At 26.1% G+C, this 22703-nt stretch overlaps 1 protein-coding gene across 1 annotated transcript in view; it reads left to right on the top strand.

The window, feature by feature from the left end:
• Positions 1-22703, top strand: part of LOC148229902 (uncharacterized) — a 118914-nt gene that overhangs the window by 29825 nt on the left and 66386 nt on the right. The window contains exon 2 of the mRNA XM_088198310.1: positions 2484-2573. The gene's annotated coding sequence lies outside the window, so the exon portion shown is untranslated. The remainder of the gene's footprint in view (positions 1-2483; positions 2574-22703) is intronic.

Raw genomic sequence — 22703 nt, 5'->3', positions numbered from 1 at the left:
ATATATATATATATATATATATTTTATTTTTTCTCTTTTCATAAGAAAACATAGATATAATATGTAGAAAGTTACTCACTGAAGTCTTCCCAAAATTATAGTTCGTTTAATTGGATTAATTAATAGTCTTATTATATTACCTTATAGAAGTTTTGTTAGTGGTCATTATATTGTTAATTAAACCTATTTTCTAATTTCACTTTATTTACAAGCTTAAGTCTATATTTGTTATAACATTGTTTTTAGCAGATTACTAGTATATTCAGGTAAGTTTTTTAAGACCCAGATATTTCATTTTGTTCTTATATGAAATTTCCAGATAAGTCTTCTGCCGAGATGACTTCCAATATATTTAGCGAAGTTTCCTTGTGATATCCATTTTTTATTTAAAGTTACTGAAAGACAAGTATTTTTGTTTAGGTTAAAAATATTATTAGCTCATTTAGTTTTAATAACTGTAATTTGCTAATTAAAGAGCCAAGCTTAGACTTTTGAGAGATGATTTTACAGTCTTGTTGTTGCTATTTCTACTTCTATATCAATCGTCACAATTGTAGTGTCGTCGGCAAATATGAAATTATTGTTGAGCTTGTCTGATAATATTCTATCGTGTATAACAAATACAGTATCGATCTAATAACATTTTGTGTTTACTTTTCCAATCATAATTTGGAAGTGTTTTTCAAATTTTTTTGAGTCTAGGGTGCCACACTTTTTTCAAAAACTATGTTATACATAAGAATACTACAGAGTAATATTTTTATTTTAGATGTCTTCAATGCTATATTTTGCTAACATATGCACTTGCTCTCTTGTAGAATGAATATTAATAAATCCAAATTGCTAAATAGGTAAAAAATTAAGTTCATCTATATTACCGGTTTGATTTTTTTTAATGTTTTTGACATAGCTAATATACTATTTACTCTGTAGGAGGAAATATTATTAAAGCTTTCACTTAATAAATATCACTCCGCATAAGCAATTAAATTTAGTTTTAAATATTCCAAACAATATTTATCTATGAGATAAAAAAATCAAGAAAAATTTAATTTCTGATTATTATGAATTATTTTTATAGATCCTTAGAACTATATATTCACTAATTTTGATCTGTTAGCAACAAAATTAATTTGATTCTATACAGGATTTAAACCAAGGGCTATTCACATATTTATACCTATTTTTAATTATGCTAGTTATTGTTAAAATGCAATATAGTTTAAACTTAACCTTATCATTCTTTTATAATTAAAAAAATGGTGTATATACCTGTTATTATTAGGCCAGCAAAATACTACTTATTTCCATTTGTTTATTTAACTAATAAAAGTATCTGTAGTAACTTATGTTACACTATATTATAAAAATTATAATAATTTCTATTATAATAAATACACACAGTTTATTAAAATCATTAAAATTCAATTTATATTTAAATTAAAATATAATTAAGCAATATTATTGCAAATTAGAAGCACTATTTATAAAAATTCTGTATATGAAGTCAACGTCGATATTATTATTAATTGCGTTAAAAATTTGCTCATATGTTGCACATATTATAAATAAAGAAAATTATAGTACACATTGTTACAAATTTTTATATGTTATTTTTAAAGTACTCTACACGCACCAAGCTTTATTTATCACCTCATTGTTCGGCGATTAGCCGACGAAATTTGAGAATAAATTGCGAGAAGAGCATATTAGCTAAAAGCGTTCAAGTTACGCTCGTATCGTGATTTTTCCACGAGATAAGCCAATTACCCTATTCATTTGTGCAATTAATTCAGAATAATTCAATTACGGCTCGTGTTTGCCTAATTAATTGCGAAAATTGATATAATACCTACATTACGCACTTTAACTCTGATTACAAATGAGATAACAATTGCCAAGTTAAACATTGATAATATTATATATATATTATTTTATAAGCTAATCCTATAAAAACAGGCTACATAAGCATATAGTAGTTAATGTCAAATAATAATTTAATATACTAGTATTTAATTTATAACATAGGTATAAATCAAATATTTTAAGGTATATGTGATAAGCGTTTATAATTGTAAGGTCGCATATTAATATGTGTATACCATTTTTGGTCATTGATGTATAAGATACAGTTTTTGCAATTTTTGTGGGTCATCATGACCAAATTTATCCGCCGGATATTGAAATCGGATTTAATCACAGTGGGCGTACAGAATTTTTAGTTTAATATAAAGAAATCGATTTTTATCATCATTAAATAAATATGCATCGATTAAGATAAACAGTTCATAAAGCGTCGTAGTAGATTTAAAATGAATGATTGGAAAATAACCTGTTTTTTTATTTAATATGTATTTTTGGTGTAATAAATAGTAGGTTAGTAATCTCATAACACCTTGATCTTTATTCATTGATGTGATATTTTTTTAATAAATTTTAATGTTTGTATTTGATTATAAAATTATTTATTATTTTTTTTTCAGTTCCTGCCATAAAAATAACGGATATCCTCCAAAAACTCAAACAATCCTGACCCAGATCTCCTTGACGGCGAAGAAGACGATGTATCTTAGGTGAATATTTTTTTTGTTCTCAAATGAAAAAATTGTAAAGTAATCACTATTTCATTATAGTGTACCATTCTATCAAATTTAACAGAAAGTGTTGAAATATTTCGCCGAAAATCGGCAGGGTAACCGTGAAATTAAATTTTTGTACCCACAATAGACGATCGATTCTTGTCAAGTTTTTTCTATATACATCAGAAATTGACTGACTGCGTTATAATAAAATGTCGGAAGAGAAAATTGCGCATTTCACAACTTATATATTAAATAATTGAGAGCTTATTATAATTCGCGTATAATGTTTGAAATTGAAAGCATTTGATATTTAATATCGATCAAGCGTCAATTTAAGTTATATAAATGTAACATTACGCAATTTGCCGCTATTATCAGTTTCTCTAAATTAGATTCCATTTACAGTAACGGTGATACGATGCCGAAAAGTTAGGTATATATAGGAAAAAATAAACACGATAGGAATCCGAGTCGTGAATCGAGCGATTCGAATCGAACTCCTTTACCGACCGGTAAAAGTGTAAAAACCGATTGTTGTCTAATTGTTGTGTCTTCGTGTCGGCCATTGTGAAAAATCGAAAGCAAAACGAAGAAAAGAAGAGTGAAAAAAATAAAGTTGCACGACGAAAAGGCAAAGAACACGACGAGGAAGTGAAACGCACGTCGAATCCGACCGTCGAAAATGTTCCTTCGAGACTACCTCACTTTTGTTCCCACGACGTTTACCGGTTTCAATCGATTGATACATACTATCCATTTTGTGATGAGTCACCATATTGGCAATTTACTACAACCGTCCCTTCGGTATTTTTTTGCTCTTACGACATTTAATCTCTCTCTCTCCAGATGACCGAAGGCGATATCAATCAATCAAGAGGTAGAGGACATTCGATATCGAGGGCCAAAAATGATATAAAATCGATATCATGTTATTAAGAGAATGAACTCGGCGTATGAAACGTAATTACATCTCAATCTAGTGTATGTAATGATGTGTGTGTAATATCGTTTAATGGTACGCTCTCACGAGTAAAACATACTGTCATCATTAAATATGTTTATACGTATTATATATGTATAATTTATATATTTGATTGGTATGTGAGGATAAACAAATTATAATACTGTACTTTAATATAGAGCCACAGTACCCTAATGATATAAAAGTTTACATATATATATAAATAATATCTAATAGTTACATAAATGTAACTGCAACTAAAATATCAGATACTTATTTATTTTTTCAGCAATAGTTATTTAATATATTATAACATACAAAATATCTAAAAAATGTATATAAAATAAAACTTACATGAAAAAAAGTTTGTATTATTATAATTTAGGTGTTAGTGTACAAACGTGTTGCTTTATTTCATTAATGAAATCCGCTAATTTTTTTATTTTTAAAGATTTTTTTAAAAATAATATTTACATATATTTACACCTCCGTATAATCAAACTTTATATTATCTTGTATTAAATTTAAATATGGTAATCTTAATATTTTATTTATAACTTAATAAAATATTATGTTCTCAATACTAAAATATTCACTTTTAATATTTTTCGAATAACTGTAAATTCCAATATTTTAATGATATTTCTACAACTAGTATATTTATTTTTATTTAAAACTACTCTCATTGCCATATTTAGTCATTTTTGTCATATATGGTATTAAGCACATATAATTTAAGAGAAGCAAAATAATAGTATTGTGAATTATCGTTTTGTATTTACACTTAACATCTCTTCCTAAAAATTAAAAATATTTTTATATTTATTTTTCTGATAACATATTGTTAAAAACAATGTTATTTTTAAACCATTTTTATCCATAATTAATCCTAAATATTTTTATTATTATTATTATTATTATAGAATAGTTTAGGAAAATTTTTTTTTACTGATGAGAAATAATTAATTCTTAAAATTTAGAAATAAAGCTATTTATTGATAAATAAAATATTATAAATATAATATAATATAATAAAATAATATAAATATTTAATTTAGATATTTTACATTTATGTTATGGTGTTTATGCATAAATTAAATTATAACTTTTTCCTATTTTTATAATATTTTTTAAATTACATTATATTTTTTTTATATTATAGTTTAATGCATCAAATAATTCTTGACCAATAAATATTTAAATAATCTTTTATACTTACATTTTTCTAATATTTTAACAATTATTTCCGTACATTAAATAAAAATAGTATAATAATTTAGTATGTACTTTATTTAATTATTGTTTTTATTAAAGCAAAAATATAATGTATTTTTTACGCAATATTACAAGTTAATCTATAAAAAAAATACCTTTGTCTTTAATTAATTGACTATTTTCGGTTTTATATATTATAGTAAAAGTATGTATAATGATATATATGCAATTATTTCATCACTAATTTATTTTTGTGATCAATTTTTATATTGACATATTTAAAAAATATTTGCATTGAATATAAAATCACAAGCAAATTGCAATTTTAACTTAAACCCAAAATTATAATTTATTAAATTAAATTTAAATAAAATTAAGTGCAGTTTTATGTTAATTTATATAAAATACAGAGAACTTAAAAACTTATTTTTAACATTGATTTTTCTACTTTTTCTCTAAATTTTATCACATTTAACACTGTTTTTATATTTATATATATCTATATATTTTAGCTAACAAATATTTTTTATAATATGCAATATTTTTTAGCTAACAAATATTTTTTTAATAATTAATAAACCACCTTTATCTTTTCTTACAATTTTAATATTTAATCTTAGAAATTTTAATAAAATCAATATACCGGCTGCTTATTACCCTACTAGTAAATATTTTATAGAAAATTATTAATCATTTTTAATATTTTTATCTTATTAGGTATTTTTAAGTACTACTCTAAGTAGCATAATTAAAATTAGTTCTTATTTGCCTTTCTTTTTATTAGACTTTTACAAATAATTTCCATGGTTATTTTAGAGCTGGTACAGTAAGTAATAAATATCTGATACTAGCATAAATACAACCTTATGAATACGAATATATATGTGATTTAATGATTAGAAACTATTAAAATTAATTTGCAATTTTTAGCTTTTTTAAATACATACTTTAAATTATTATCATCAATCTACTTATGTTATCACTTATTTATTTATTATAATATATCGAAGTTAATTGAACATCACAAATCAATTTTAATCAACAAAATATTTAGTATACGTGACCGTTAAAAATAATATGAATTACTCAAAAAACTATACCATACCACAAAAAAATATTAGATTATACTTTATTAAATATTAGCAAAAATTGTGTTTTTAATTAATTTAAAAAATACAAATAGTATATCTATGGTTTACTATAAATCATAATCTACAGTAAAAATGTTGTTTATAGTTTTTTTTTATTTTATCAAAGAAAAAAGTTTAAAAAAATAGGATTTTTACGACGATCTCTTATTTTTTTAATTAATTGCTATACAAAAATATATTATGTTTGTAATTATGTCAAAGTATACATATTACCACATCAAATCGAAAGCTATTTAAACGATATTTATTGGTAAATAACATTTTTTAATTAAACCATTTATATCACTGCGCATACATTAAAGTCAATCCGTTTTATATAACATTAAAATAAAATCAATTCCAATTAAATAGCATACTTCTATTGCAATACATAGTTACGCATCGAATAAATCAACTGCCACAGCATCTCTCTTTCTCTCTTCCATTCGTAATAAATACATATTTAACAACGGTCCGTTTTACGAGCGAGCGCGCGTGTCAAACGTGCACGGGGTACTTTACATAGTGATTGATTCGGCGTAATATTAATCACAATTATTTGATCGATTCGAAACGGTGCCGCCGTTAAACACCTTCAATTTCTCTATGCAAATGAGCCAATGTCTGAAATACGCACACGTATCAGATTAGTATAATGAGATCATTCCATGTATGAGATAGATATATATAAAGTAATAAAAATGTTGTTTATTGGCCCAGGAGAAGATCGTGCCGTAATAGATGTTGTATCGGCCCACCTTGTTGTTTCTATATTGTGTTGGAAGGTGATTTTGAAGTGTACAAGCAGAATAGAGCATCACGTAGCACGTTTATTAGAACAGTTATATTGCAGAATTCCAATCTGTGCAGTCGCATTATATACGCTCTGTCATAAATGTGTTAGAAAAAAATGGGTTAGCATTTGAATAATCCGTTTCAAATGTGCATATCAATCAATTGCATAAGTTTATTGCATACATTTTAGGCTCTAACTATTCCACAAGCTCTAAGAGAAACGAATTTCATTTAAAACATATTTAAATACATTTTGCAATATCCTTAAATACTCAAACAAATAAATATGCATATGTTTAAGTAGATCTAGTTAATGGTGACATATGTATGTTTACCATTATTCTTTTTATATTCAGTATTTCTTTTATAAACAATATTTGAGAAGCCCTGGTGTTTAGATAATGGAGCACGAGCCTCTGCAGAGGGGCCCGAGGCGCGTGCCAACTTTAACACCACTCACCGCTAACTTACCTCACCACTGGTAGACAACCTTTCACGACCTTTTTCTATAAGACCCTCATCTCAAACACACACACAAGGTGTTGTCATACAGATGAAATTCGACCTGTATAGTACAGTGAATTGATAATTAATTTCAGTTGATTAATTAAAATTTATTAATAAATATGTATATATTTATTTAATTTAAACAGTATACTTTTTTGCGTTATAATTTTTTAATAAAATTAAATTAATATATTTTGTATTAAATTTACCTAATTTGTGTATATAGTGTGCGTTTCATTAAAAAAAATTTTCGTGTTTTTCCAAAAGCTTTCTGACGCGATAAATCGATTACTTCACTTTCCAAAACAATTTTATGTTAAGCGCTATGTATACTATTTTCGTTACCCGGTTTTACGTACCGACGTTCGTCGTCGTGCTACAACCAGTGATATTAGTATTATAAAGAATAGCAAAATATATTTACCTAGAAAAATACAGCAATTAATAATTTTAAGAAATACATGTCTGCATTAACAACTAGATTATTATCTGTCTTCGATTGCATCAATCAGATTTTTTTTTGATTCAATATTTAAAACTATTATACCACAAAATTCTTTTATGAAAAATTAATTAAAATATTTTTTTTAATTTATTTTTTCATAACGTTTTTATGTATATTTGATGTTATTAACAAATTAATGAGAAGCTTATTTAAATAATTAAATTTATAATACGATGAATTTCTCTATATTTTATTTTATGCAATTTCATATAAACTATTGACTTGGTATAAATTCTGCCATCGTTAATTTTAGGGCACGATTTATTTTTAAAATATTGGAATGCGATGCCCAGATTTGAACCAATATAGAATTGACAAAAACAGAATTAACAAAATAGCAAATATATTTTTTTATTACAGCAAATTAAAAAAAAGTTTTAGTAATCACAGCATTCAATTTATTGATATTCAATAATAAAAAAATCTTTTAGACATATTTATTTGCTTCTTTTCTATAGTATGTATTAAATGATAAAAGAAAGATAGTATTATTATGTTATTTTCACTTAAAATCATAATTGGCTAAATAATATATTAACTATTTAATCTTTTTGAAGATAATGTCTTATAAGAATATTTTAATCCTACTCTTATTAAAAAAATTAACATATATATTTTACTAAGCAATTTTTAAATTTTTTTGTGATTATTTAAAATAATAATACATGAAGTATTTTTAAAATACAGTTTTAACATAATTTTAAATGAACGAGTAACTATAAATTAAAAACATATGTTAAGGAGTGTCATACTGGGAATAGTATTTGGTGTTGTAAAAATAAAATGTAGATATAAATATATTTTTATAAATAGATTTAGTATTTCACATTTTTTTATTTAGAAAATAACTTTAATATTTGAGAAAAATCAGTTTCTATTTTCTTTAAATAATTTTATTGAAAATATAACAATGTTAAGCAATATGAGACATGTAGTTGTTGAAATTTGATATTTCAAATATTTATTTTATAGTGTTCACATGTGTGTCTTGTTTTTATTTCAAGCACGCTCCAAACTCGACCGTTTTTTGCTTATTTTTTCACTTCATTGTCTTCACAGTCAGGAGCAACTTGGGCAACACTTGACCCCCGATGCGAGATAGCTCTGAGACACATTCATCATAATTTCCGAAATGCCTTGCGAAAGCTAACATTATTCAAACGCTCATTGTGAACGGTGTTCTGTGTGATGGCTAAAAAAATAATAGTTACCCAACGCGAAAACATCTGTTCGCCTTTGGCACTGTTCGTCTTCAAGAGCTTCGTCTTCGATTGGAATCTCCATGGCCTCGAAGGACAGTACTTGGATGGGTGGAAAAGCGCTATGGGATGATTATAACTTGTCGGCTCATAATTGCAACTCTATATCGCCATTAAATTGCTTTTAACTTGAGCCGCTTTGATGTTTGGCGACTTTTTATATTACCATAAAATACTATCGTTAAAATCTAACAATTATCCGACCATGTAATATTTCATGCATATTAGCATTCATAGACAACTTTTATTTTTTAGTGCTTTTATATTTTATTATTATTTCTTGCTATCCTGCAAGACATCTTAATTTTTCCAATTTTCTTTTAGCACTATAATTCACATACATTGCGTGTAGTCGCTCATGGAATATTATAATAACATTAATAAGATATCTTTCACCTTTCGACATTGGTCAGCGTCAAAATTGCACTTTCATCTCTTTGCATTTTTTCTCTGTGGCGTGGTTGCAGCAGCCGCAATGACGGTGCTGCTTCTTGCAGATGTTCGCAGAAGCCTCCCTACTGTGAAACAATAATTAAAAATTTTAATAGGCAATCACAGTTCCGTGCATTGTGTTTCGTATTCAAATATCGGCGTAGGAAGCCAGCGAGCACAGTCTCAACGAAAGTAATATTCATAGGACAATAATTGATATTGTGCAACTGGATGCTTAGGATATTAAAATATTCATAAAAATACGTTAGTTATTTTAGATAATATTTTAGTTTTGTTCATTTCCATCAGTCAGCATATTTAAAAATGATTTAATTATTTACTTATTAATACATTTTAAACCAATTTATATTATTTGATTTCTTAACCTTTTATACACTTCACACGCGAATTCAATTTAACATTCTATCACCTAAGTACAGAATTATGTAATCGTAGAAATAGATCAATAATCAATCTTAGTCAAATATTTTTTGCATTAAGAAAAAATACTATTTATTATCATATTAGAACATATGCATATACTATATAAATATATTTTTATATATTACATACTAAAAAAACTATTTTGTAATATACTAGTTTGTCAATGTACTCTGATAAATTTTAAGTCTTTTGCAATTAAGTTACAAAAATTTTGACAAAACTTTAAAAAATATTTTATAGTTTAAAACGATGTAATAATAAACGTTTCCCCAGTATGGAGTAACATCAGTATTTTTTTCTATGCCTCAAATTATTTAAAATAAAACGATAAAAATAATATATATCACAAATTCTATACTAAGCTTAAAAAATATAGTGGATTTCTTATAGCAACAATTAAAGGATAAAGATCGTAATTATACCGAAAACTACTATTAAAATAATATGCTAAAAGCTAGCATTTTATTTTAATAGAGGTTAATACATCTAGCAGCTAGACTATATTAACTCACGTATTACATTTTTTAGTAGATATAGATCCCAGTTAAGTAAATAGTTTTATGCCTAATAATTAGAATATTTAATTTACGTATTTTTATATATTATTTGTAGAAAATTTTTGTACTTTTTTCTTAACTTATCCTATGTTTTTCACAAAGATATATTTTTATAAACAAATAAAACCTACTTATTTTTCATGTATATATTTACTTTTAATATTTTGTAATTAACGTTTTTTAAGAAAAATCAAAGTTAAAATTTACACGAAAAAAATCAGGCTGTACTATAATTTTTAACCCTTTAATGATATTTTCTAGTATTTCTAATCTTCAAAAATAAATTGTTTCTTAAAAAAAGAATATACTAAAAATATATTTTGGTTAATTAATGTTAGAAAATAATGTTATTTTTATTTTGTATAAGATACAATTTATAAATATCGCATATATGCATATATATATATACACAGCAATTATTATTAAAAAAAAACACAATTATATATTTAATTGTGAAATATAAATATTTTTAGTATATCTTGACTAGTTGTGTTTGTGACTAATATAAAACTGTTTAAATGCAAATTTTCATTTTTTTAATGTATTTTTTGGACCTGATTATATTATAGTGATACAGGATTGTGTATAGCATATGTAGTCATATATGTCAATATGTATTTAATATATATGATTTGATGCAAATTTTTGGGGTAAAATTTTAAAATAATATTCAGATAGCTCAAAATCAAAAAAGTATCTATAAAATATTTATTTAGTAAAAAGTACAAACAAAAGCTCTAGATGTAAGAAAAAAAGTCTTACTGCAATAATATGAGCAATCACACGTATTGTAGTTGAAAAATTTGCACATAGAGCACGAAGCCAAATAGTATTAAAGAGTAAAGTTATTCCTAACTAAGAGTTACACATCCTAATACTTGGTGTTTTATAAAAAAAATACTCTTATTTTCTTCTAGTCAATATTAAAGCAACTCATCCATTCATGATATTTTATTAATAAAAAATAAGCTTTTTTTCTGATCCATTGAAACATTAAAGCAAACAAACCGCATGGCTTGTTACCAACGAAACAGTTAGGTATTCTCAGGGGCGATCAGAGTTTATTAACTTAATGATAAATAAATGTCTCGACCTGACCGACCCAATTCCAGGGATCGGCAACCGTACCGATGCAAAAATCGCTCGCTCGGTGCACTTACACACACACATAATGGCGATCCGCACCATTTCAAAGATAATATCCATGTCAAATTAAATGATCGCATAGCTTCCGAGACGCCATTATGGTGGACTGCTGCGTGTTAGCCTCACCCGCGGTCAGCCAACGATCCTGAGGTCAAATCCGACATGCCGACACACTGTTCCACCGTGTATTATGTATACATAGACACTAGGTGCATCTATGTATCATACTGTATAAAGTGTATTAATAAATGTGTGCATAAATATGGTCTTACGGTCGTTTTCGCAACGTTGGCTTTAACAATGCGCTTCGAAGGTGACGTTTAAGTGATATGAGGGGTAAAGTACGAGAAAGTTTTCTTATGAGATAAATTGTTAGTTGAATATAAATTTCATTCATATTTTTCTATAAAGGTCATCACTTTATTTTTTTAGAAACATCCGTTGCTCATTGAGCAGCAATATAAGAGGTCACGATGATCTTATCCACCACAAAAAAAGTTTAAATTAGCTAATATATAAATTACTATTAGAATTGGATTTTTTTTGTAATCATCGACACATGAGATAAATGAGCTGGTATAGTCTCAATAAATATGGTTTTTATTTGTTGTTGTTTAATCATGAAAATCGACGATCTTTTAAAAATTAAATACTAATAATTTAATAATAGCACAATACACAAAAATCGTTTCTATGTGTAAAGGGTTGAAACATAACTACATATATTCGTCCTGTTTTTATAATTATTTTAAAATCATATTTAGAAATCAGGATAATTAATTATGTGCTATTTTAATTTATGACCCACATCTATCAGATAGCTAAAAGATTCCTTCATTGAAAAAATCTTTGGACTGCTCCAAATGATAATAATCTAATATTTTTTTTCGAGTTTTTCTCGATTTTATAAAGCATTTTGTATTACATACAATTAAATTAGTAGCAATATTTTTAAAAGGTGGACAACCACTGTTCTTTTTATAACGCTGTATAAGTAAAAGCGGGTTCATGACTAATGTGCATATTTCTTGAAAGGTTTAAATATAGGTCTGAGAATGACGAAAAATTGTTTACAATTTTTTTGCACTCGAACTCGCGTTCTTTTTGCTTAAGTAAAGCATTTCTGAAGGTGTTCATGCCAATTGTTTGAAAATATGCATACTTTCTCGGAAGATCAAAAATATTTGAATGACCAACAATTTTTTTGCGATTTTCTATTACTCTAACTGGCCGGCGTTTTACCTTTGCTTTGGTGATTTAAGAACAATAAATTACGCATAGGAATCGGCAGAATGAAAACGATTTTTTTTTCGATAATCCAAAAAGGTTTTTTTATATTCTTTTTTTTTTGTAAAATAGCAACAGCTGTTATTGACAAATGTCTCATGATTAATATTAACAGCTGAATGGGCCTATTATATAATCACTTAATTGAAACGGTGTCTATGAGTAAGGCTTTTTGACTATTTCAAGCTTTATTAAATGTATTGAAACAGTAGTAGCAATAATTTTAATTGATTTATTCACGTTTGTGAAAACGTGAATAACACAAAAATTTATTAGGATTATTGATGACACTATTTTTTTATTAAAACTTTTTACTAAAAATAAATTTGATAACCTCATTTTTGCCATATTATGAAAAATAAATTTTTCGCTACCAATCGGAGAATACAAAACAATTGTATGAACCTATTAATAAATTAAATATCTATGCTATTATTTGACGTATTTATTTTTTATTTTATAAAATTCACTACCGAAATATTATTCAGACGTTTTTATATTTTTTTATCCTAATTCAAGCTCTTGCCTAGAAACGTTTTTTTTAATGCTATAGCATTAAAAAAAACGTTTCTAGTATATATGTTTGCAATAAAAATCTGATCTGCATAACTCAACCCAAAAATATCTGACAGATGTCCTTTGTACGTGACATGTTTTAAAAAAATAAAAAGTACAACAACAATTTTTGATATGTCAACTAATGTTAGATTGTGCATAGTTTACATATAATATAATATAAGATATAAAATATTGACTGTCAGTACAAGCTATTTGTATTGTAATTAATTATGAAATATCGATTTCGGTATTATGGTATTAAAAAATTAGCTGAAATATCAAATTACTGGTTTTATAAGCCCTAATAACACCTAACTGTATACAAATAAAGTTGTTGTTTCCTATATGATTATATTATATAATTTTTATAATAACATATGTACCATATGTTCAGAGTGCAATAAAGCAACATATTACGAGTATAGTGTTAATAAAGATTTCTGTGCATTTTACGATCCTCAATAGCGTGAACAGATACATGTTTATTGTTAAAATTTTCATTTTATAGCTTAACTCGTAAGAATTTCTCGCCGGCCCGAGGCCTTCGAAGGTAATGGTCGGAGAAGGTAATGCTGGTGGCAGTGTTGGGTCAGAAGCCACCGACAATGCATTAGTTGCGGAGGCTAGCCTACCACGCCCAACCACGGTCCAAGAATGAACCATCACCACTGACACGTTCTAAGTGCCGCTATATACTAACATACGTATGTTCATAAATGCTAAGGATCCTAACAGTGTTGCTCCACAGGCATAGTATACCATTAAATATTTTCAAAAGTGCCGTAAAAGGTAACGATCTGAAGACCATATGGGAGCTTTCATACTGTCTATTTAATGTTGACTGAATTTTCTATATAGCGTCAGTGTGTAAGGATCGGGTTGGAGGTTAAGCAATATATTATTAATATATTCAATGTGTGGCGCGTGAGGTGCGAAAGGTTGAAAATTTCATTGTTTCAAATGTATATATCGATAGTGTTCATTGATTGATCTCACTATTATGATTTACTTAATTAATAATAATTATTTGTAATATTAAAAAGAACATAAGCGACAATGTGCTTCGAAAAATTTCCTCGAAACAACATCCGCTATGATTAACATACAAAACAATGAGTCTATTCGCCATTAGCACCCACGTAAAAAATACATAAAAACAGTAACATTGCAGTCAGAGAAAAGCACACAATTGACTCGTGAAAAATGGCGTCCATCCATTTTACTAAGCATCGCCTTGAAAAGCGCCAGCGCTTATTAATCACATCAATAACCCCTTGAAGCCTTGACTGGGAAACAATCTCTGCTAACCTTAAAAGATCACATTCTCCTTAAGCGCTGAACACTTCGTCATAATTTACTAGACGATCGCCACAGGGTGTACCGTATAAAATTCCAATCTAGTGGTCACACTCGAAATTTCACGAGAGATCCTTATCAGGATGATTTTTTTAAATTGCCATTCAATCATAGATTTTATCTTAAACGCTTTTAGTGGTTTAATGTGATCGTAAAGTTTTGAAATTTTGAGCTCGTAATCGCAGCATGGTTTCCAAAAACTGGTAGCTTTATTGAATTATTTTTATGTGTGTATATACATAAACCACTTTTCAATAAATTGCTTACCTAAATACTAGTAGTAAAATATCATTAAGTTTCATAAAGATAAATAGAGATGTGAAAATTTTACTATTTAATTTTGCAATGTGAAATTCCATGTAGCGATATAATTAAACAATAAACTTAAAGTAATATAAATATACATAAACTTAAAGTAAAGGCTAAGATCTTTTAATGCTCATAAATGGTATCTGTACTTCAGTTTTTGATATTTAATAATCTAATATTTAAAACATTGTCTATAGTATTACTATTTAAATGCCAAATGTCAAATGTCTCATTTCAATCTATAAAATAGAGTTACTAATGAGATTAGTATAATTTTACATATTAGATGATTTTAAATTTATGTCAGTTGTGTTTTAGTTAATATTACCTGAGTACAACTTTTGTTATTTATGTGTTGATGAAAATCTGGACTCCACATTCCAATATTTAAAATAAAAAAATGCACCCCAAAATTAACGATAGTAGAATTTTACCCAAATAAACTTGTTCATAATTATTTTTTAAATCAATAACTACGGACATTAATTTTTTTAAATTAAATTATTAGGTGTATTTTGATAAAAGCTTATACATTTTAAGTTATGCAAATTAAAGGATTTTTCTATTTCATGAAAAAAATATTTGTTCAGGGTTTACCTAATAAAGAATTTAGTAACTGGATTTCTAACCTAATTTATTTTAATTACAATCGTTGCTTTTAGCTCCAGCTGATATTTATTTATTGTGAATATTCTATTGAAACATAATAGACTTAGCAAAGTTTATAAATCAGTGACATTTATTTTATTAATTATAAAATATAATTAAAGCTTACAAGTAAAAGGTGACACTATAAATTTTTTTTCAAAATGAATGGTCTTAAATCCTAAATTTAAATTTTGCTTAATGTGTAAACAATCAACAATTTCTTATTAGTTATTGAGACATAGATTTAAGTCTGTAAATCAGTGACATCTATTTTAATAATAATAAACTAATAATACAGTTTATAATCATTAGGTGACAATATACATTTTTTATCACGATATTCATCTGTGAAATTATGACAATTTAAGAAACTTAATTTGTAATGTATGATAAGAATTATTATATAGTAATCACTAAAACTGTTTTTCCAAAAACAATATAAATTAAAAAACACTAAAGTTCATATGGTTTATTACCATCGATATATTTTTGTAAAGAACCGGCTTTCAATATATGTAAAAAAATAATGCATCTTTCGTATTATTTGTGGTAAAATCTAATCTTGACAATAGATATAACTCATATCAGGTTTCGTATAAAAAATGAAAAATATTTAAAAATTCAATACTTTTTAGTACATATGAATCTCAATGATCGAAATATTATTGAATAGTGGAATTGTTGTGTTTTTTGTTAAGGTATTTTCATTGCAATATTTTTTTAAGATATAGTTTTATGTGTATGTTACAGAATTTTATTACTATTCTATCGTTCTAGTATAATACAAATTTCTTAAAAATTTTAGGCATTCTTATATAAGTTCTACAAATTACTACGAATTTAATTTATAAGTCACTCAATGTCACAAAAATATTATTAAATAAATGCTTCTTCCTTGAACAATCGTAATTTTCAAACAAAATTTACAGATGACAGAGTCAACATGAAAAGGTTGTTAATGGCTTATAAATATTTATTATATTATTCTAGTCGTGCAGCAAATTTATTGCATCTTTTACTAATAGGCGTAATTATAAAATAAACTGCTTATTGATGTCTTTTAATGTATATTATTCTATTCATTTTTATGATAAAAAAATATGTCAAAAGTCATGTATTTATAAATAGTTTGACAAAACCTTTTCGTCATTATATTGTTTCAAAAGACGAAATAGGTCGTGTGTTAGCACCAAATGTCACTCTATTACGAAACATCACGAACAATACACTCATCCCCCGCCTATGCAATGTAAATCAAAGTGTCAACGAAGTTTTGAATAATTCCTCATTCATAAGTTATTGTCGCTTTCCGATGACGTAGCGGACATAATGGGATGTGTCATTTTCATTGTAAGCAAATTCGTATTTTATAAATATCACCGGATCATACTCGTATCGCACTCTACGATCCTCTCACGCATCGACTTTATATATGCGACAATTTGACGTTATTTAATTTTATCAATATATAAATTGGAACAAAAAAATGTATTTGGGCCATTGAGGCGCTCCATTTCGCTTCAAGGCTTCAATGCTGAATTTGGATTGTGCCAAATTTATTCGACTTTTTATTGTGTCTATTTATTTTGCGATGACTAGCGTGACAATTATAATAGTTTAAATCCTTATAAGAGGCGTGGAGATGGGCTATGTATCATGTGACGCAAAATATATTAAATCAATTACATGTGGATATAAATCAAACTAACGACGCGATTATTTATAATAATTTCGTCTTAAATTTACTTAAGAATAAATATAATGCACAATTCATAGTTTAAATTATGTGTATTTTATGTATTTCCGGGCTACATTTAAATGCGCAACTGCGAAGTATATACAATTCACATAACAACACAGTACTATAAAATAAATAGACAATATCTAAACGAATGACTTAAATAAATACATTTATTTCTATTAAGCTCTTTCTGTTTATTTATAATTTTCACAAATTGTTATATCACAGTTTTGTATTTTTCTCTAATATATCTCTAATATTTTTTTTCAAAAAATTTACAAAACAATTTTCTATTACCATTTTACGATTGATTATAATTTATATAGGTATAAGTGATATAGTTTTAAGATGGTTTAATAATTACTTATATAAAAGAAAACAAAAAGTTAAAATAAATAATGTATATTCTGAAGAGAAATTAGTGTCTTATGGAGTACCACAAGGGTCTAAATTAGGACCATTGTTATTTGTTTTGTATATTAATGATATAGTTAATAACGTAAAAAAATGTAAAATTCATCTATTTGCGGATGACACATTAATGTATTGCATAGGTGATAACATTAAAGAAATTGTAAATAATTTAAATAATGAATTAAGTATATTAGAAATATGGTTAAAGAATAATGTACTTAAATTAAATGTGAATAAAACTAAATGTATGTTTATTAATTATAAAAATGTTTTAGATAATAGTACCAAAATAGTAATAAATAACTCTAGTATAGAAATAGTGGATAATATAAAATATTTAGGAGTAATTTTTTATACAAAATTAAATTTTAAAGAACATTGTAATTACATATTAAAAAAAATTAGTAGAAAAATAGGTTTATTATCTAGATTAAGAAATATATTAAGTATAAATACAAAAAAAATAATTTACAATAGTATAATATTGCCCCATTTTAATTATTGTGCAACACTATTAAATATGTTAAATAAATTAGATAAACAAATGTTGTAAAAATTACAAAATAGGGCAATGAGAGTAATCTTAAATAAAAATAGATTAACTAATTGTAAAAGTGTGATTGATAGATTAGAATGGTTGAATGTTCAAGAAATATTGAGTATGAATGTTTTAGTATTTATATATAAGTTAGAAAATAATATGTTACCAGAATATTTTAATAAGTATTTAATAAGAAATAAAGATGTACATAAATATAATACTAGAAATAGAGAAAATTTAAAGATAATTAAGTATAAGAAAACGAGTACGGCTAGGGGAATCATGTACGGAGGTTTTGATTTATATAATAGTCTTCCAAGAGAAATCCGAAACAGCAAAAATATAACGGGTTTCATAAATGGAATAAAAAAACACCTTCGTACATATAGAAATAAATTATAATATTAAGACTTTATTATTGTATATTTTTATTTTTTCTTTCTGTTATGTATTTTTTATATATTTTTATATATGTTTACTAAATTTGTTAGATGTAAAGATTAGCTATTAAGCTAAATAAATTAATAAAATAATAATAATAATATATAATAATAATATAAATCGCAAAACTACACAAATTAAAAAATGTTTTTTTTTTATATCAAGTAAATTCTAAATTTAAAACAAATATTTTGAATAATAAAAAAATAATATTTTAATACAGTACAATGTATTTCTTATAACAAGCTTAAATATACAATTTTATAGTTCATTCATATAAAATTAAGCTTACATTTCTCGTAGCAATTAAATTCGAAGTACTATATATATATGTATGTACTATTAATTCAGAAAGCTGTTTAACTGTTACTGTTTATTAGAATAAAAATACATTAGATTTCTGAAATCAATAATATTGCTTATTGTTAAATATAATCTATATAGGTTAGTTTAACTGTTTTTGTTTTATATCTAGCTATTAATTTTATGATCTGATGCAAACTAACTAATATACCAAAGTTTCATTTCCGTATAAATTCTAATTGTAATAATTTTGCTACACGTACATTTACATATTAATTTATTTATGTTTTATATTTAATGATAATTTATAATAGAATCATCATGAAATGTGTAATTAGATAAAATAAATGTGTTATTGGAAATCCTTTTAATTAAATTGTATTACTTTTTAGTTATAATTTACATTTTATTAGTATTAACGATATTTTTTAATAAAACTATGTCGCGAAAATTTCGTCAAGAGAATCTGGTTTTCGCGAAATGCATTCCACGGCTAAATGAACACATTTCCGATAATTAAAATAATACAGGGTTATTAATGCTAGACATAGAAAAGGCATTCGAAACTGTTACACCTATAAATTATTTAAATATAAAGCACCTGATTATTTTATACCATATTACGCTCAATCCTGAAAGGTTGAAGCTATGTTTTTCTAAATAATAAATTCTGGATAAAACGTAAAATTTCAGCTGGAGTTCCACAGGGTAGTTTGCTCGGGCCGTTCTTCTTCATTCTATACACTATGTACGCTAAAAATATACATGTCATAACTAGTTTTTACGCTCATCTACCAACTATTATATTTGAACAATAAAAATTTCCCATAATATTTGCATATATTTCCTTTTTTACCAGCAACTATCCACTAGCTTACTTTAAATAATAAACATACATTTATAGTATGCTTAATTAGGTTAAATTATAGTCTTATTTCAATCTTATTATATTATCTTGTTATAGGTTAGTAGTACTTTTATTAGTGGTCATTATACTGCCTTTGATAATTAAATATATTTGCTTGTTTCACAATATTTACACGTTTAAGTTTACGTTTAATTATAATAAATTGTCTTGCAGCAGATTACTTGTATGTCGGAGTAAGTTTTTAATATGTTTAAATATTGCATACTTATCTTTTTATTTGTTTATTTTACTTAATATATAATTGTTAGGAAGAAACCAAGGTGCACCGATCATCAACCTGAGAAATTTATTCTGAAATCTCCCATAATTTTGATATTATGCCGGTTTTATGACACTACAATAATGGCGTCTGATCCTGACACAAAAATAAAGTCAAAGAGACTAAAAGATCATCTCGCAAAAGTTCAAGCTCTGCTCTCTAAATGGCGAATTAGAGCTATTAACAGAAAATGAATACTACAAGGAAATTCCGGCAAATATTTTTAAAGTCATCTCGACAGAAGACTGAGTAGGAAAACAAAATGGAATATCTGAAACTTCAACTTCGCAGACTGTACTGGCTCACAGAAACAAATAAATACTTATCATTGGAATACAAAATGATAATATTATATATATAACTTATATGATATTTTTATAATATTCACAAATAACTTTATTGTAAATTTGTAATATCATATATTATAAAATATTCTTATAATCATACCGAAAAGTATTAAAATAATATTATTCTAGATTATATGAGTATTATTCTAATTATACTCTAGGTCTGTGAGTACAAGACCAAACTTAAATTTATGTATGAAAATAAAATGCCTTATTTTACATAATTTTATTTTCTTTGTAGCTCCAGGTCCTAGGTAGCGTGTGACATAAATGTAAAATATGTATCATGTGCATTCATTTTTTTAATTTGATTGGCGTAGAACGATCGATGAACTTAATATGCATAGCTTATGAAACGGTGACCCAAAATAAAATGCATTGAAAATATTTTTTGTACTTTTACATTTGAAGTTTTTGTGTATATTGCAATGCAGTATAATGTCTATTCATTATCTAATAGGATTACTTAAGAGACCACCTTGTATATGCGCTGTAGAGATCTAAAGAAAATCCGTAGGCGTGTTATCTCCAGAGACAAGTCATCGGTTGTCGGTCGATTGTGACGCAAATCTCGTCACAATCGACCGCAACATCCGACGTCACATTTAACATATTGAAGCGTCATCGAAACGGCATCATCATCGTCATGCACGAGCCGCACGTGCCTGTGTTCGAGAACCACTTTACATGAGTATCACGCATTCGTGCCAATGATGGGATTCGTGACCGTGGCCCTTGTTACAATAAAACAATTTTCCTGTTTTCCTAGCTGTTAACATATAATAGAGTCGAATGTGGGTCTGTTTCTCCGTCCAGTTTCTTTCAAAAGCTGCGGCGAAAGCTTTTGTCGCAGCGAAATCGAACCATATTGACACTTTTGCCACCCAAAAGTGATTTATTCGACTCGTTTTTTTCTACTTGCCTCTTTAGGACACGACACTTTTTCAACGGTTAGCCAACGGATCGAACAACAATGGCGAGAACCGTTTGGAAATTTCCGAAACGCGGTTGGCTGTTGGTCAACGTGGTCTTTTTTGTCTTTTGAAAAAAGCGCATTGTGCAAATAGTCGAGTGCGATTTGTTCCGTACTGTTCTTACTACACCATGCTGAGATCGCATTGATATCGAACGTGCGCTTGGTTGTCAGCATCCGTGTTGCAATGGACCATGCATTATTTGGATTTAATTAGAATTTGTTTTAAGTTTTTTATATATTATATATCAAATAAAAATATTTTATACTTCTAGTATAACCATTTACGAAAATTATACATACACTTATGTATACAAACTATTAGTCTAAAATACCTTTCTGAAAGAACCATAATATAAGACAATAAAATATCAAAAACGTATATCGTGTTAAGCTTTTATTTTGTTGTCAAATTTTAGTTCATGTGCTATAAACTAACTAATATTTAATTGAATTATTATATATTTAGCTTAGAATAAAAATTGTTTTTTATCTATTTAATGTCAGCTATGAAGAGCTGTTCTAGTCAATATCATTTAATTGAAATTTTCTTTATTTTTTACTATTCTTATATACTGTATTATATTTTTAACCATCGTTATTTGATTATTTATATAGATACTGTTAAAATATTCTAACCTAAATTAAATATGGTATTTTAACTCCTTAGTACCTTAGAATATAAATGTTTTATACATACATATATCGAATGTAAAACGTAATAAAATTTACTAAGATGCACTTTAGTAATATATTTTTTTTTCTCCTCATACATCAAACATCTCACGCTCACCTATCCATACAACTAGGAGAAAGGAATTCAGACGTATCTTTTAGATTAAATCAAATATAAAGTCGTATGAAAGTACACTTTTAATAACCATGACTTTTTATTTATTATTATTTATTAAATAATTTCTATGCTTCAAAAAACATGACAATAAGTAAAATTAACATTTTTATTCTATGTCTAAAAAACAATATAAACATAAAATAAATATGTCTCTATCAAATTAATTACAGGTTAACTTAGATAAACTTCTAATCTTAGGAAAAATTAGTTAA

This window comes from Plectrocnemia conspersa, unplaced genomic scaffold (genome assembly GCF_051122295.1).
Source record: "Plectrocnemia conspersa isolate PC_06_02 unplaced genomic scaffold, ASM5112229v1 ptg000011l, whole genome shotgun sequence".
Taxonomy (NCBI): Eukaryota; Metazoa; Arthropoda; class Insecta; order Trichoptera; family Polycentropodidae; genus Plectrocnemia; species Plectrocnemia conspersa.
Note: the sequence above shows the minus strand (reverse complement) of the source record. Positions and strands in the feature narration are given on the sequence as shown.